The following is a 14,696-nucleotide window of genomic DNA, read 5'->3' on the forward strand; positions in this document are numbered from 1 at the left end:
AAACAGCCCCACTTAATTTTCTTTGTCGTTTAGGTAGAAACCTGTTGATACTCACCAGTCCCATTCTCCTTCTGAGCAGACTGGAAGATTTCCTTTTCCAGCCTCCTTTATGGTTACTCTGGGACCATGGGACGAGCTGTGGACTATAGAATATGGGCAGAAATGATGTATGACACACTTGGGCTGCTGCCTAAGTCTCCTGCTAGGTCATTTGTGTGATTTTTCTTTTCCACTTGTGAGTCAGGAAATGAGGGACTCGAGATGGCAGAGCCCACAATGGAAAGCACTGGAGTCCCTGAGATGAGCTGTCTACAAGAGCCACCTGGTCGGCTTAGGACTGAAATATAAGAAACATGAAATGCACACACACACACACACACACACACACACACACTCCAGAACCAAACCTAACACTGAACTGCTACAAAACCCTTTGTGGTGTTGAGCTACTGAGATTCCTGAGATTGTGGGGCTGTTACAACAGGTAGTTAACATTACACTGACTAACATAGTAGATCATGCCAAGAAAGGTGCAGGACAAAACCCTGAACAGGGCACGGATGCAATTGCCAAAGACCTCCGAAGTATCCCAAGCTGCCCATCCCTGATCCCCACCTGGATCAGGACTCCACAAGGTTGACCCTTCCCATTTACCTATCTGTGTTGACTCTGTAACAAGTTGGTATTTCCTTCAATCTCAATTTATCTCCACCACACTGCCCTCAAAGTGTCTAGCCAGATGATAGTAACTTTCTGTTATTACTACTAATATACATGTTTTCTTGTCTTGATACTTTTGAGTTATATCCATGGAAATTTAAAAGCAAGAGAATTAAAATATTGGGTTAAAACTCTATTTTTAAAATGTTTTATTTTTTTAATTACTGTTTATATTCAATATTATTTTTGTATTATCATAGTTTCAGGTCTACAACATAATGATTACACAGTCATATACTTTACTAAGTATCCACCCCCCCCCCCCGCTGATATTTCCAGTACCCACCAGACACCATATGTAGGTATTATAATATTATTGACAATATTCCCTACGCTGTACTTTACATCCCCATAACTATTTTGCAACTACCAATCTTGTACTTCTCAATCTTTTCACCTTTTTCACCCAGTCCCCCAAAACCCCTCCCCTCTGGCAGCCATCATTCTGTTCTCTGTATCTATGAGTCTGTTTCTGTTTTAAAACTGCTATCTTGAAATGGAACTCTCACTGTAAGTTTTGGAAATCTTTTAATGTCGCTTCAAAAATCCCTCTTTGGACATGATCCAACCCAAGACACACAAGATGCTTTTGGATGAGTCTACCCTTCCTCCTCTTGTAAAAAAATCACAATAGGCAAAGATGGCCTAACTAGTTTTTTTTTTTTACTTTAATCTTTATTGTATTTTTCCATTACCATTTAGTCCCCTTATACCCCCTTCCCCCCAGCAATCACCACACTGTTGTCCATATCCATGAATCCTTTTTTCTTTTTGCTCAATCCCTGGCCCCCAGCCTTCCTCCCCACCAGCTGTCATCTGCTTTCCATCTATGAGTCTGTTTCTGTTTCGCTTGTTAGTTCAGTTTGTTTAGTAGATTCCACATAAGAGTGAAATCATATGGCACTTGTCTTTCTCTGACTGGCTTATTTCACTTAGCATAATGTACTCTGTACTCCAGGTCCATCCATACTGTTGCAAAATATAAAATTTTCTTCTTTTTTACAGCCAAGTAGAATTCCATTGTGTAAATGTCCCATAGTTGTTTTATCCACTCATCTATTGATGGACACTTGGGCTGCTTCCATATCTTGGCAATTGTAAATAATGCTGCTATGAATATAGGGGTGCTTATGTTCTTTCAAATTAATGTTTTGGGTTCCTTCAGATATATTCCCAGAAGTGGGATAGCTGGGTCAAAAGGCAGATCCATTTTTAATTGTTTGAGGTGTCTCCACACTGCTGTCCACAGTGGCTGTGTTGCAGGACATAACGTAGAAGAGCTCTGAGACTGCACTGCTGTTGCTGGCCAGCAGCTGGCATTCTGGTTGCCAGGCAATGCCTTTTAACACAAAGGCAGCAGCTAGGAATGAGCAGCCAGAAGGGAAATAAAGGCAGAGCCCTCACTATTACAATCTAATGAAGAACTTAATACAGGAGACTAAAAGCAAAGGAAGACATGTCTCACCCATTGACCTAGTAATCCTGAGCCTGGTCCAATAAGGCTGCCAGGCATTCTAAACAACACAAGTAAACTATGATAGTGCAGGGAATAAGCTCTCGAAAGTCTGTGTGTATCATCTCCACTAGCTGGGAAAAGGAAAACCTTGAGACTATGTATTCATTCCAAGGCCTAGAAGTGGGAAGGGGAGGGGGCTACAGTGCCCAGAGAAAAATCCATGAAACAACTTTGGTTAATTGCCTGCCTCTTGTCACATGTGGAAAATGAACAAATAGAGTCCAGAGCAAGACAAGAATTCAGGCTAACAGACCCCCACACATACCTACATTTGGGTAGTCACATCTCTCCGGGGAAAGCTGGCACCACCTTTACCCATCAATCAAAATGTAACTCCTTCACCCCCATCCCACCAACTGCATAAATCCTCAGAACAGAGGATTCATTTTCTTCTCTTGGCTAGTAGCTCTTTTGCCACATGGGGGGCCCCTGGCCACTCAATCTTGGGCAGGGGGGGCCTCTGGTCACCCCTTTTGGCCACCCAGGCCTCTGGCCACCTGGGCTCTGGCCACCCAGATGCTGGCCACCTGGCTTCTGGCCACCATGCCTTTGCCACCCCTGCTCTTGCCACCTTGCTTTTGCTCTCCCATTAGAATTTAGCACTGATAAATTTTGCATGCGCACTAATAGGCTTGCTGATTTATGATTGTTTACTGTGTTGGTGAGAAAACCAGGGTTTCCCTGGTAATATATTTGGTGCAGAAACCCAGGAACCTAACATGGGTCCTGACCTGGATCTTACTTTTTGTCTCCAGCCCTTTAGAATGCAGTGAGCACAGTCTCTCACCCTTGGGGTAAAGGAGATGCTGCTCTGTGGGAGTGGGGCATTCAAACATGCTAGACTTGTGTTTGGGGGTAAAAATAATGACATGAGTGCTTGAGTTGCACCCAGGCTTCTGGGCTCCGAAGACAAAAGAAGTACTTCCTTCAGGTATCCCTATGTGAGTGGGGGCCTCACAGAGGTGTCTGAGGCCAATCCCTAAGTCGTGCAGGGGCCCCATAGGGAACTCCCATCACCCACCATCCTCACCCTTTTCCACCTCTAAACTTAGCCAGAAGAAAAGTCAGTTTAGACCGTTGGCCTGTTGTAAGCTTGCAGCATCTTTCTCCCCCAGAATGTTTCTTGTGTCTCTCTCCCCAGGTGGCTTCTAGCATTTTTCCCCAGGTGGCTTTCTTGCAGCTTCTCTTTCTTCTCTAGCGCTTCAATTTCCATCCAAATACTCCTTGCAAGAGCTGCCAGGAGGGGCAATGTTACATTTTCCAGGTGAATGATCTCTCCCTCTCACAATTGCCACACCTGCAGGCACCAGCCAAGCATTAAAAGCTACTGGGGTGCTTGCCGCAACAAAGACACCCATAAGTGGATAGGCTGGGACAAGAACAGGGCAGAATGCTAGTTTTCCCGCAAGCTGCAAGCAGAAGTCCACGCAGCGAGAGGCACAGTGAAAAGCAATCGCAGTTCCATTCCTGTGGCGCATTCCCCACTTGGGTTTAGTGCACAAGAGGAGAAAACAAGATTTTAGCTCTTAGTGGAAAGTGCTGGCTTTTCCAGGTTTTTTTCTCCTAGTTGTGCTTTTCTTTTTTTTTCTTCTTTTAATATAGTTTATTGATTATGCTATTACAGTTGTCCCATTTCCCCCTCTTAGTTGTGCTTTTCTTCACTCAAATTTGCCTCATTCATAAGTTTCCTTCTTCATTTCAGAATATACTCCGTAGGTCAAGTGTTTGGCAGCCTAATCAGGCTTAAGTTTAAAGGCAAATAAATAAGTAAGTAAGTAGATAAATAAATAAATAAAGGTTTATTATGCTTACTTTAGAATGTTGGGTATGTACCTTGCAGAGGTTCAAGCAAGTCACAGAAGGACTGTGCAAGTTGAACAGAGATTGTGTAGGGGGAAGGAAGGAAAAGGGAGGAATTAAGAAAGTGAAAGAGAGGGAAGGAGAAAGGAGGAGTTAGGAAGTGAAGGGCTATGAAGGAGAAGGGTAAGAAGGAATAAAGGAAAGAGATGTATGCCACATCCATATGTGACAAGGGAAGAAAGACATTGGAAGCAGAAAAGAAATAAGGAGGAAAAGTAAGCATGTAAGTCTTTGAAACACCATAAAGTTCTAGACCTAGGAGCTACCAGGTCCTGAGAACAATAGGGTAATTCCAAGGAAGCAAGCTAATCAGGCTTAAGTTTTAGGGAACTTATTACCCATATTTTAGAAGGCTGCATCCAAACAAGGAGAATAGGCATGTAAGTCTTTGAAACTTTGCAAATTTCTCAAACTCATTATAGCGTATGGGACCAGCAGGTGCCTGTCTTTCCACTGCAGAGGAAAAACTAACACTTGAAAACTCAAGCCGTTTCTCACAGTCGCCTGAGGCCTGAGCCTGATTGCTCAACTGTTTTGTTTCTCCAGATTCCTGAGCAGAGCAGAGCAGAGGCCGGCACGGAGGCTACTCTAGGGCCAGCCAGCCTTACCGCAGGCGAAAACGACAGCTAGGGACAAATGAATTGATTTCTCAGCCTGATACACCTTCATTTACTAACTTACCGATTGTTTTCTCCCACTGCTACACAGTAGATAAAGAATAATAACACAAAGAGGACAAATGAAGAACAAGCAGGGGAGAATAAAATCCTACTTTTTTTTTCAGGGGTGATTAACTAAGGCTTACAAAAGTATAAACATCAACTTAAGTCTACTAAGGGCCAAGCAGTTTAGAAATACATTCACCCACTGAGCAACTAACAGATATAGCCATCAGTATTTTTAATAAACAAGGCTAATTTTCTTGTGCAAATAAAGGGAGAAGGAAGACCAAAAGCCACCACAGAATAAAAACAAAGGCATATATTTATATATTTTTATATATTTATATTTCTAAACAAAGGCATATATATAAAGGCATATATATAAATATATAATGTATATTTTTGTATGTGTGTGTATATATATACAAAAATTTACTATATAGTGTGTGTGTGTATATATATAGATATATATATATACAAAAATTTACTATATATATATAGTAAATTTGCCTCTGTTCCTCACAGGAGCAAGTACAGTTATCCTTTGCTTGCTTTCTTATCTTCTGGGGGACTTGGTTTGATCTTCGCTGTTTTGTATACACCAGGAATCTTCTCTGTCCACCATCTGGGCTACGTGCATTTGGACCTCATCAGGGTTGTTTGTGGTACTGGTTGGTATGAGATAGGACTCTCAGGCAAGTGTCTTTGAAACTCTGTCTTTGCTTCAGATTTCATTTTCTGTTCTGAAAAGGAGTGGCTTGGTGTTGATTCCATCAGAGACCCCATTGGATAGGCAGTAAAACTGGGGAAGAACAATGAGTCTTTTAAACACTCCAAATTCTCCTTCTGGAGGCCCAGGAGCTGCGGTCCCAGGAACAAGACATGCCAAGCTTGGCATCTCCCTTGCCTCTTCCCTCAGCTCAGTAAAGGTTGCCAAGGTCACTAGGTACTGAAATAGCCCACTTCTGAGCACACTGAAGGAATACTGTAGTCACCAAGAACATTTTTCCCCCTTTCTCTAGCCTCAGAGCAGGAAGAGGGGCACTCTGAATTCCCAGCTCACTCCCCCTCCCCCCTAGCATTTTACAGAGATGGGCTTGCCTCTCCTCCTCAGATACCTTCTGTGTTTTAATCCAATAGACCTCCAAGACTGGAGCAAGCCCGGGTCACATAGGTGGCAAACATTTCACCACAGGAGGAATCTCTCTTGTTCTGTAACAATGTCATATTGGCCTCCAGTCCTGGCAGGAAATATACCAAATGACTAGTACCATTCCCTCTTTTCAGCTCCTTGGGGCCTGAGGAGCCAAACTCAAAAAAGCCTTGAGATCTGCAGAAAGGGTACAATTGAATCAAAGCTGTCGACTTCACCAACAGCAAAGGAGATACAAGTTCATCGTAAGTTTAGTTCTTAGCCTGTTTCTCAGTCTCTGGTGTTACCAGAGATGTCTGGTAGCTTTGTAGTGGGATGATGGGAAATGCCCTGTAACCCTCTAGTAGGATTTTGGGGTGGTCAAGGGGAATAACCTCTTGGGAGCCCAGGAATTCTGATCTTTGTTTTCTCTTCCTAGATGTGCCACAGACCAGATGGGAAATACGCCCTCTATCCCCCCAGGATCCCCGCTGGGATGCATCCTTAGGAACTGGGATAAGTTTGACCCTGAAACTCTCAAGAAAAAGAGGCTAATTTTCTTGTGTAATATAGCCTGGCCTCAGTATAAATTAGGAAATATGTCCCCAGAATGGGAGTATCAATTACAATACTGTATTCCAGTTACATCTATTCTGCCAGAAGCTAGGCAAGTGGTTGGAGCTTCCCTACGTACAAGCTTTCTTTGTATTATTTCATTGTTCTGGGTCAAAGGATGTCTACTTCAGGGTCTGTCAATGACATTCTAGATGACTCTCTTCGAAGGTCCCCACCTGTCTCTCAGGGGGAATCTAGCAGGCCTCAGAGCCCCTAGACTCCACCCCTGTGTCGACATCTACAACTTACCCATATACCCAAAGTTACCGAAGGAGGAGAAGCTCAGTCCAGCGGGACATACTAGGGGTGGAGCCTCACATCTCCCCGCCCCTTCTGGCCTCCTGTCCCTGAGATAAGTACCAGGTGCAGGAGTAGTGGGGTGAGGGAGTTATGTATTGGGTAACCACTACTCTGATCTTCTGGGCTCTCTATTCTGTTCTATTGATCTATGTAATTGTTTTATGCCCGCACCAGGCTATTTTGATTACTATGGCCTTGTAGTAGAGTTCGATATTAGGTAGTGTAATTCCTCCAACTTTGTTCTTCTTTCTCAGGGTCGCTGTTACTATGTGGGACCTTTTGTGGCTCCATATTAATTTTTGAAATATTTGTTTACAGTATGTGCTTCCACTTATTTGTATCTTCTTCAGTTTCTTTCTTCAGTGTCTTATAATTTTCCATGTCTTTTACATTCTTGATTAGGTTTATTCCTAGGCATTTTATTCTTTTTGAAGCAGTTGTGAATTAGTTTTTCTAATTTCCCTTTCTGTTAGTTTGTTATTGCATATAAGAATGAAACTGATTTCTGGATATTAATTTTGTACCCTGCTATTTTGCTGAATTCATTTATCAGTTCCAGTAGTTTTTTGGTGTAATCTTTGGGCTTCTCTATGTACAGTATCATGTCACCTGTAAATAAAGACAATTTTACTTCCTCCTTTCTAATTTGGATACATTTTATCTCTTCTCTGATTGTGTGGCTAGGACTTTCAGTAGTATGTTGAATTAGAGAGGTGAAAGCAGACATCCCAACCTTAAGGGGAAGACTTGTAGTGTTTGCCTGTAGAGTATGATGCTAGCAGTGGGTTTGTCATATATGACTTTATTATATTTACATATGTTCCCTCTATTCCCACTTTGCTGAGAGTTTTCATCATAAATGCATGCTGGATTTTATCAAAAGCTTTTTCTGTGTCTATTGATATGATCACGTAGTTTTTATTCTTCATTTTGTTTATGTGGTGAATCATGTTTATCTGTGAATGTTGTACCAACCTTGCATTTCTGCAATAAATCTCACTTGATGGTGTATGATCTTTTTTTTATAGTTGTTCAAGTACAGTTGTATCCATTTCCCCCCACCATTCCTCCGCCAAGCTATCCACACCTCCCACCCTCAATCCTACCCCCCTTTGGCTTTGCCCATGTGTCCTTTATACATGTGCCTCAAAACCCCTTCCCCATTTCCCCCCCACTATCCCCTCGCACCTCCCCCCGTCACTGGCAGTTTGTTCTTAATTTCAATGTTTCTGGTTATATTTTGCTTGATAATTTATTTTATCGATTAGGTTCCACTTATAGGTGAGATCATATTGTATTTGTCTTTCACCACCTGGCTTATTTCACTTAGCATAATGCTCTCCAGATCCATTCAAGCTGTCACAAAGGGTAGGAGCTCCTTCTTTCTTTCTTTCTGCTGCATAGTATCCCATCATGTAAACGTATCATCGTTTTATTGATCCACTCATTTACTGATGGGCACTTAGGTTGCTTCCAGCACTTGGCTATTGTAAATTGTGATGCTATGAACATTGGGGTGCATAGGTTCTTTTGAATTGGTGTTTCAGGATTCTTAGGGTATAGTCCCAGCAACGGAATGACCAGGTCAAAGGCAGTTCCAATTTTAGTTTTCTGAGGAAATTCCATACTGTTTTCCACAGTGGTCATACCAGTCTTTATTCTCACCAACAGTGTACTAGGGTTCCCTTTTCTCCACCACCTTGCCAGCACTTGCTGTTTGTTGATTTGGTTATGATGACCATTCTGACCTTTTTTGGTGCATTGCTATATTTGGTTTGCTAATATTTTGTTGAAGATTTTAGCATTTATGTTCATCCAAGATATTGGCCTATAATTTTCTTTCTTTGTAGTATCTTTATATGGTTTTAGAATAGGATAATGCCGGCCTCATAAAATGAGTTTGGGAGCCTTACCTCCTCTTGAATTTTACAAAATAGTTTGAGAAGGAGCGGTGTTAGTTCTTCTCAGAATGTTTGGTAAAATTCACCTCTGAAGCCATCTGGTCCAGGGCTTTGTTTGTTGGGAGGTTTTTTTTTTAGATTTTATTTATTTATTTTTAGAGAGGGAAGGGAGGGAGAAAGAGAGAGAGAGAAACATCAATGTGTGGTTGCTGGGGGTCATGGCCTACAACTCAGTCATGTGCCCTGACTGGGAATCGAACATACAACACCTTGGTTCTCAGCCCGCGCTCAATCCACTGAGCTACACCAGCCAGGGCTTGTTTGTTGGGAGTTTTTTGATTATGGCTTCAATGTCATTAGGTATATCTGTCTATTTTTATTATTATTTCATTGTTATTTAATTACAGTTGTCTGCATTTGCTCCCCACCACTCCCCCGCCCCCAGTCATCCCCATCTTTCTCCCTTGCTTCCACTGGTGTATCTGCCTATTTAGATCCTCTCATTCTTCCTGATTCATTTTTGGAATATGGTATGTTTGTAGGAATTTATCCATTTCATCCAGGTTGTCCAGTTTGTTGGCATAGAATTGTTATAATATTTTCTTAACAATCCTTTGTATTTCCTTGGTGTCAGTTGTTATTTCTCCTCTTTCATTTCTAATTTCATGTATTTGGGCCCTTTTTTTTCTTGACGAGTGTGGTTAAAGGTTTGTCAATCTCGTTTATTTTTTCAAAGAACCAGTTCTTGGATTCATTGATGTTTTGTATCATTTTGGCGGGACTCTATTTTACTTATTTTTGCTTTGATCTTTACTATTTACCTCCTTCTACTCACTTTGGGCTTTGTTTACAGTTCTTTTCCAAGTTCCTTTAAGTGTGAAGTTAGATTGTTTATTTGACATTTTTCTTGTTTTTGTTTTTGTTTTTGTTTTTTGAGACAGGCCAGTATTGCTATGAATTTTTCTCTTAGGGTTGCTTTTCCAGTGTCCCACAGATTTTGGGTTGTTGCATCCTCATTTTCATTTGTCTCAAGGTATCTTTGTATTTCTTCCTTAATTTCATTGTTGACCCATTCATTGTCTAATAACATGTTATTTAGCTTCCATGTCTTTGAGTGTTTTTCTGTGTTCTTCTTGTGATTGATTCCTAATTTCATAGCATTGTGGTCAAAGAAGATGCTTGATATTATTCAATCTTCTTAAATTTATTGAGACTTGTTTTGTGTCCTAACATATGGTCTACTCTAGGAAATGTTCCATGTGCACTTGAAAAGTACATATATTCTACTGCTTTGGGGTGATATGCTCTGAAGATATCAATTAAATCCTTTTGATCTAGTGTGTCGTTTCAGGCCACAGTCTGCTTGTTGATTTTCTGCCTGGAAGATCTATCCATTGAAGTCAATGGGGTGTTAAAATCCCCAACTATGACTGTATTTCTGTTGATCTCTCCCTCTTTGTTCATCAAGATTTGCTTCACATATTTAGGTGCTCCTATATTGGGTCCAAATGTTTACTAGGGTTATATCCTCTTGGATTGTTCCTTTATCATTATGCCGTGTCCCTCTTTGTCTCTTACTATAAGTCTATCTTGTTAGATACAAATACTGCTACTCCAGCTTCTTTTTCTTTTTCATTTGCATGAAATATCTTTTCCCAGCCCTTTCATTTTAGTCTGTGTGCATCTTTCAATCAGATGGGTCCCTTTGAGGTAGCATATATATAGGTCTTGTTTTCTTATCCATTCAGCTAACCTTTGTCTTTTCATCAGAGCATTTAAGCCATTTACATTTAAGGTGATTATTGATAGATACGTATATAGTGCCATTTTACTGTTAGACTGTTCTCTCTTTCTTTTTTTCTTCTTTTTATTTTCTTGAAGCAAGGCCTTTAGCATTTGTTGTAGTACTGGTTTGGTGGTAAGAAACTCCTTTAGCATTTTTTTTTTATCTGGGAAGCTCCTTATTTCTCCTTTAATTTTAAATGACAGCCTTGCTGGGTAAAGCAGCCTTGGTTGTAGTTCTTTGCTTTTCATCACCTTGAATATTTCATGTCATTCATTTCTGGCCTGAAATGTTTCTGTGAGTAATCAGATGTTAGTCTAATTGGTGCTCCCTTGCAGGTTACTACCTGCTTTTCTCTTGCAGCTTTTAGAATTCTCTTCCTGTCTTTAAACCTTGTCATTTTAATTATGATGTATCTCAGTGTAGGCCTCTTTGGGTCCAACCTATTTGAGACTCTCTGAACTTCCTGAGTTTGTGTGATTTTCCCCTTCACCAGATTAGGAAAGTTTCAGTCATTATTTCTTCAGATAGGTTCTCAATCTCTTGCTTGCTCTCAGGTCCTTCTGCTATTCCCATGGTGCAGAGGTTGTTACACTTCATGTTGTCCAAAATGTTTCTTAAGTTCTTGTAGTGTAAACGGAGTCAATCAGTCTCCCTCACTCAGATGTCTGGGCAACTAAAATGAGCAGTGGTCCCATAGCCTTGAAACTGAGTGAGGTAAACAGTATTCCCATAACCTTGAATGGGCCCACGTGTGCAGAATCACGCTGTGTGATACAATATCTTGGCACCCTGCCAACTTTGTGTACATTTAGCATATAAGGGAATTGGGACTTCCCACTGTGTGACAGTCAGCTTTTGGCAGCATGGATTGTCGCACCCTTGAATAAAGGCATGTCAGGCATTCCCAGGCTCCATGAATTTTCTTCCATCTGTCCAAATCCCCAGTGAACCTGCCTCGCCTTGACAGGCTGCAAGACAGCTCTCCTCATTAATTTTTTTTTTCTTTTTGCTACTCTGCCTGGGTGTTTTTCTCTACCTTGTCTTCCAAATCATTAATTCAGTCCTCTGCTTCTTCTAACCTACTGCTTATTCCTTTGAGTGTATCACTTATTTCAGATAGTGCATTCTTTATTTCTGACTTTTTTATCATTTCTATGTCTCTCTCATGGTTTTGAGTATCCTTATAATCATGACTCTACATTCTCTATCTGTTGAATTGCTTGCCTCCATTTCATCAAGTTCTTCTGTAGAATTCTCTTGTTCTTTCATTTGGGGTCTGTTTCTTTGTCTCCCCATTTTGGCTGCTTCTTTGTATTTTCTGCTTTAGCTGCTAAACTAATCATCTGTTAATCCATTCAGTTGTTAATCTAATAGAGCAGTAATCAGAAACTGGGTTTAAGTACCACAGGGTGGGGCAGAGTAATGCCTGAAGGTGGGACTGCCCCTCTAGCTGCTGCCATTTGGAGAGATATACTCTGCCTGAGAAAGATGTGCTTCTGCATTATGGTGACTGATTCATACAGAGATCCTTGTAGCTGTTCCTTCAATTCTCCCCTCAAGCCATCAGACCCAGACTCTCCTCAAGGGTCTCTAGTCCACTCTGCCCTCCTTCTACTGGAGCCCTCCCTCTACCAGCTACAAATGAAATTTTGGGTGTTGGCCCTTTAAGAGACTCTCAGCGTCTCCAGCCGTTTCTCCCTGGCAGAGAGAAACACTGTGGTTTTTCACAGCCCGATATTACCTGGGTTCCTTTCAGGCTCTCTTGCTGTAGGCTGGGTAGCTCAGCTTGGAGTTTAGATCCCACACTTCTCAGGTAACCTTCCCCACCCCTTACCCACCGGCAGCTGAAATATCCCTCCAGAACTTCAGCTTCCAAAGATGGCCTAATTTGGACATACAAAATGTACTTTGAGTAAATGCTGGCAGTGTTTAAAGTAGAAGGTAAGAATAATTTATTCAAAGGACTAGATGAATGAAAACATGGCAGTGATTATGAATAAGTAATTTTAATGATACTAGGTTTATTTATTCTTATACCAGATATGAGTTTCTCAACATTGGCACAATTAGCACTTTGTGTTGGATAATTTCTTGTTGGGCGGGAGAGGAAGAAGGAGGAGCTGTCCTGTGTATCGTGAACTTTTCAGCAGCATGGTAGCAATTGCACCTGAGTGTGGCAATGGACATCTCCCACGTTGCCCAAATCACCCCGATTGCATTAGAACAATGCATCTTTAAACCAACGGCTTGGTAATTTTACCACCCTGAGGTCAAGCTGGGTGTCAGGGTGATGTTGGCGGAGGAGGGGAAAGCTAGACAAAGGGATTTCCTGTATTTTTTTCTGGAGCATTATCCTGAGAATTTTTTTAAAAAATAGGGAAGGAAGATGTAATATGGGAAACAGAAGGAATTCAGAATTCGCCTTTCAAAATGTTCAAACCCTGATTAGCTGACCTGAATCAGCATTTCAACATTGATTACTCTTGGCCAAATTGCCTTTTCATTGCCCCCCAGCTGTGCTTGGTGGGCTGACTCTGTCACGTTGCAAAGAGGTATCTTACAGAGGGATTCTAATACTTTAACATGTGGTCTTCCAAGTCTCTGAAAAAAGTGGCTGGTTTCAAAATATAAAACACTATCTTGACAAAAAAAAAACCACAAAAACAAGCAACAACAACAACCAAAAAAAATCCTACTGTCTTTAAATAGTATGAAAGTGAACAGCTTAGTCAGAGAAAAGTCTTTTATCTCCACCAGTGGGGTTCTGGGCCTTTGGATTGGCATGTTTTTCTAGGTAACCTAATCAGCACTGGAACATTTTCAAAAGCTAATTTTGTATTCAGTGTTCTCCGGCCAAGAGAATTGCAATCACAGTTTCCCTCCAGATAGAAGTCTTAATGTGAATTTTCAAAGCAGAGAAATAGTTCAACCATAATGCACACGTATCCTAAGGTGGGGCAAAGGTTAATGACCCCCAGAAGGAGAATGTAGCTTCAGACCAAAGCAAGCAACTCCATAGAGCAGGGGCATCAAACCATTTTCACCAGGGGCCACATCAGTCTCGCAGTTGTCTTCAAAGGGCCGAATGTAACTTTAGGACTGTATAAATGTAACTACTCCTTAACAGTTAAGCGACAGCTTGGTGCTGCCACTGGGTAGAAACAAGGTGCCGGGCCAGATAAAACAAGGCGGAGGGCCGGATTTAACCCATGAGCCTCGTGTTTGCCACCTGTGCCATAGACTGTAACAGAATATATCATAGGGTAATTCACCTGTGGGACGTTGGGCCAGAGTGAACAGTGATTTTTATCAATTATTGAGATATAAATGTTAAAATCTCCCGCTATAGCTGGATTCATTAATTGGCCTTTTCAGTTCTGTTTTTCATCCATGAATTTTCAAGCTCTTCTATTAGTTCTAGATACATTTAGGGGTTTTTTGTCTTTTAATGAATTAACCCCTATGTTATTAAGGAATATTCTTCCTTATCTCTGGCAACAATTCCTGACATAGTTTGTATCATATTAATATAGCACTCCAGCTTTCCTGTTTCCATGGTATATCTTTTCCCATTGTTTTAGTTTTCATCTTTCAATCTTTAAATTTAAAGTGGGCTTTCTTTTGCCCTGGCCAGGTAACTCAGTTGGTTGCAGCATCATCCAGATACACTAAAGTTGCAGGTTCGATCACTGGTCAGGGCACATACAAGAATCAACAGTGAATGTGTAAATGATGTGAAACAAATTTCTCTCTCTCTCTCTCTCTCTTTGTTCCCCCTATATCCCCCTTCCTCCCTCCCTTCTTCTCTTCAAGTCAATAAACAAAATAAATAAACATAAAATAAAATAAAGTAGACTTTCTTTTTGTTGACAGCATATGCTTATATCACACTTTTAAAATTAAGTCTAATAATCTCTTATAGTTGGAGTGTTTTGATTATTGTATATTTTGTTTAGTTATGAAAATGGTTGGATTAGAGGTACCATTTTATAGCTTTGGTATTCCACTTTATACTATTGGCATAATAGCTTTATTTATTCATTTACTTCTCTATGTACGGATTTATTATTTTTACTGGTACTCTAGGGTTGACATTATGTATCCTTAACAATTTATATTTTGCAATGTGCCAAATTCTCTCAGCCAGTTTTGTTTTTCTGAAAAGTGTTTATTTTGTCCTCATTTTTTGGTAGATAGTTTTTTT

The 14,696-nt window shown here is 40.8% G+C and overlaps 1 protein-coding gene across 1 annotated transcript in view; it reads left to right on the forward strand.

The window, feature by feature from the left end:
• The first annotated feature begins 12,268 nt into the window (after positions 1–12,268).
• Positions 12,269–14,696, forward strand: part of LOC123816719 (ABC-type organic anion transporter ABCA8-like) — a 65,825-nt gene continuing 63,397 nt past the window's right edge. The window contains exon 1 of the mRNA XM_045835873.1: positions 12,269–12,433. The gene's annotated coding sequence lies outside the window, so the exon portion shown is untranslated. The remainder of the gene's footprint in view (positions 12,434–14,696) is intronic.

This window comes from Phyllostomus hastatus, unplaced genomic scaffold (assembly GCF_019186645.2).
Source record: "Phyllostomus hastatus isolate PE091 unplaced genomic scaffold, TTU_PhHast_1.1 phas_contig_210, whole genome shotgun sequence".
NCBI classification, from domain to species: domain Eukaryota; kingdom Metazoa; phylum Chordata; class Mammalia; order Chiroptera; family Phyllostomidae; genus Phyllostomus; species Phyllostomus hastatus.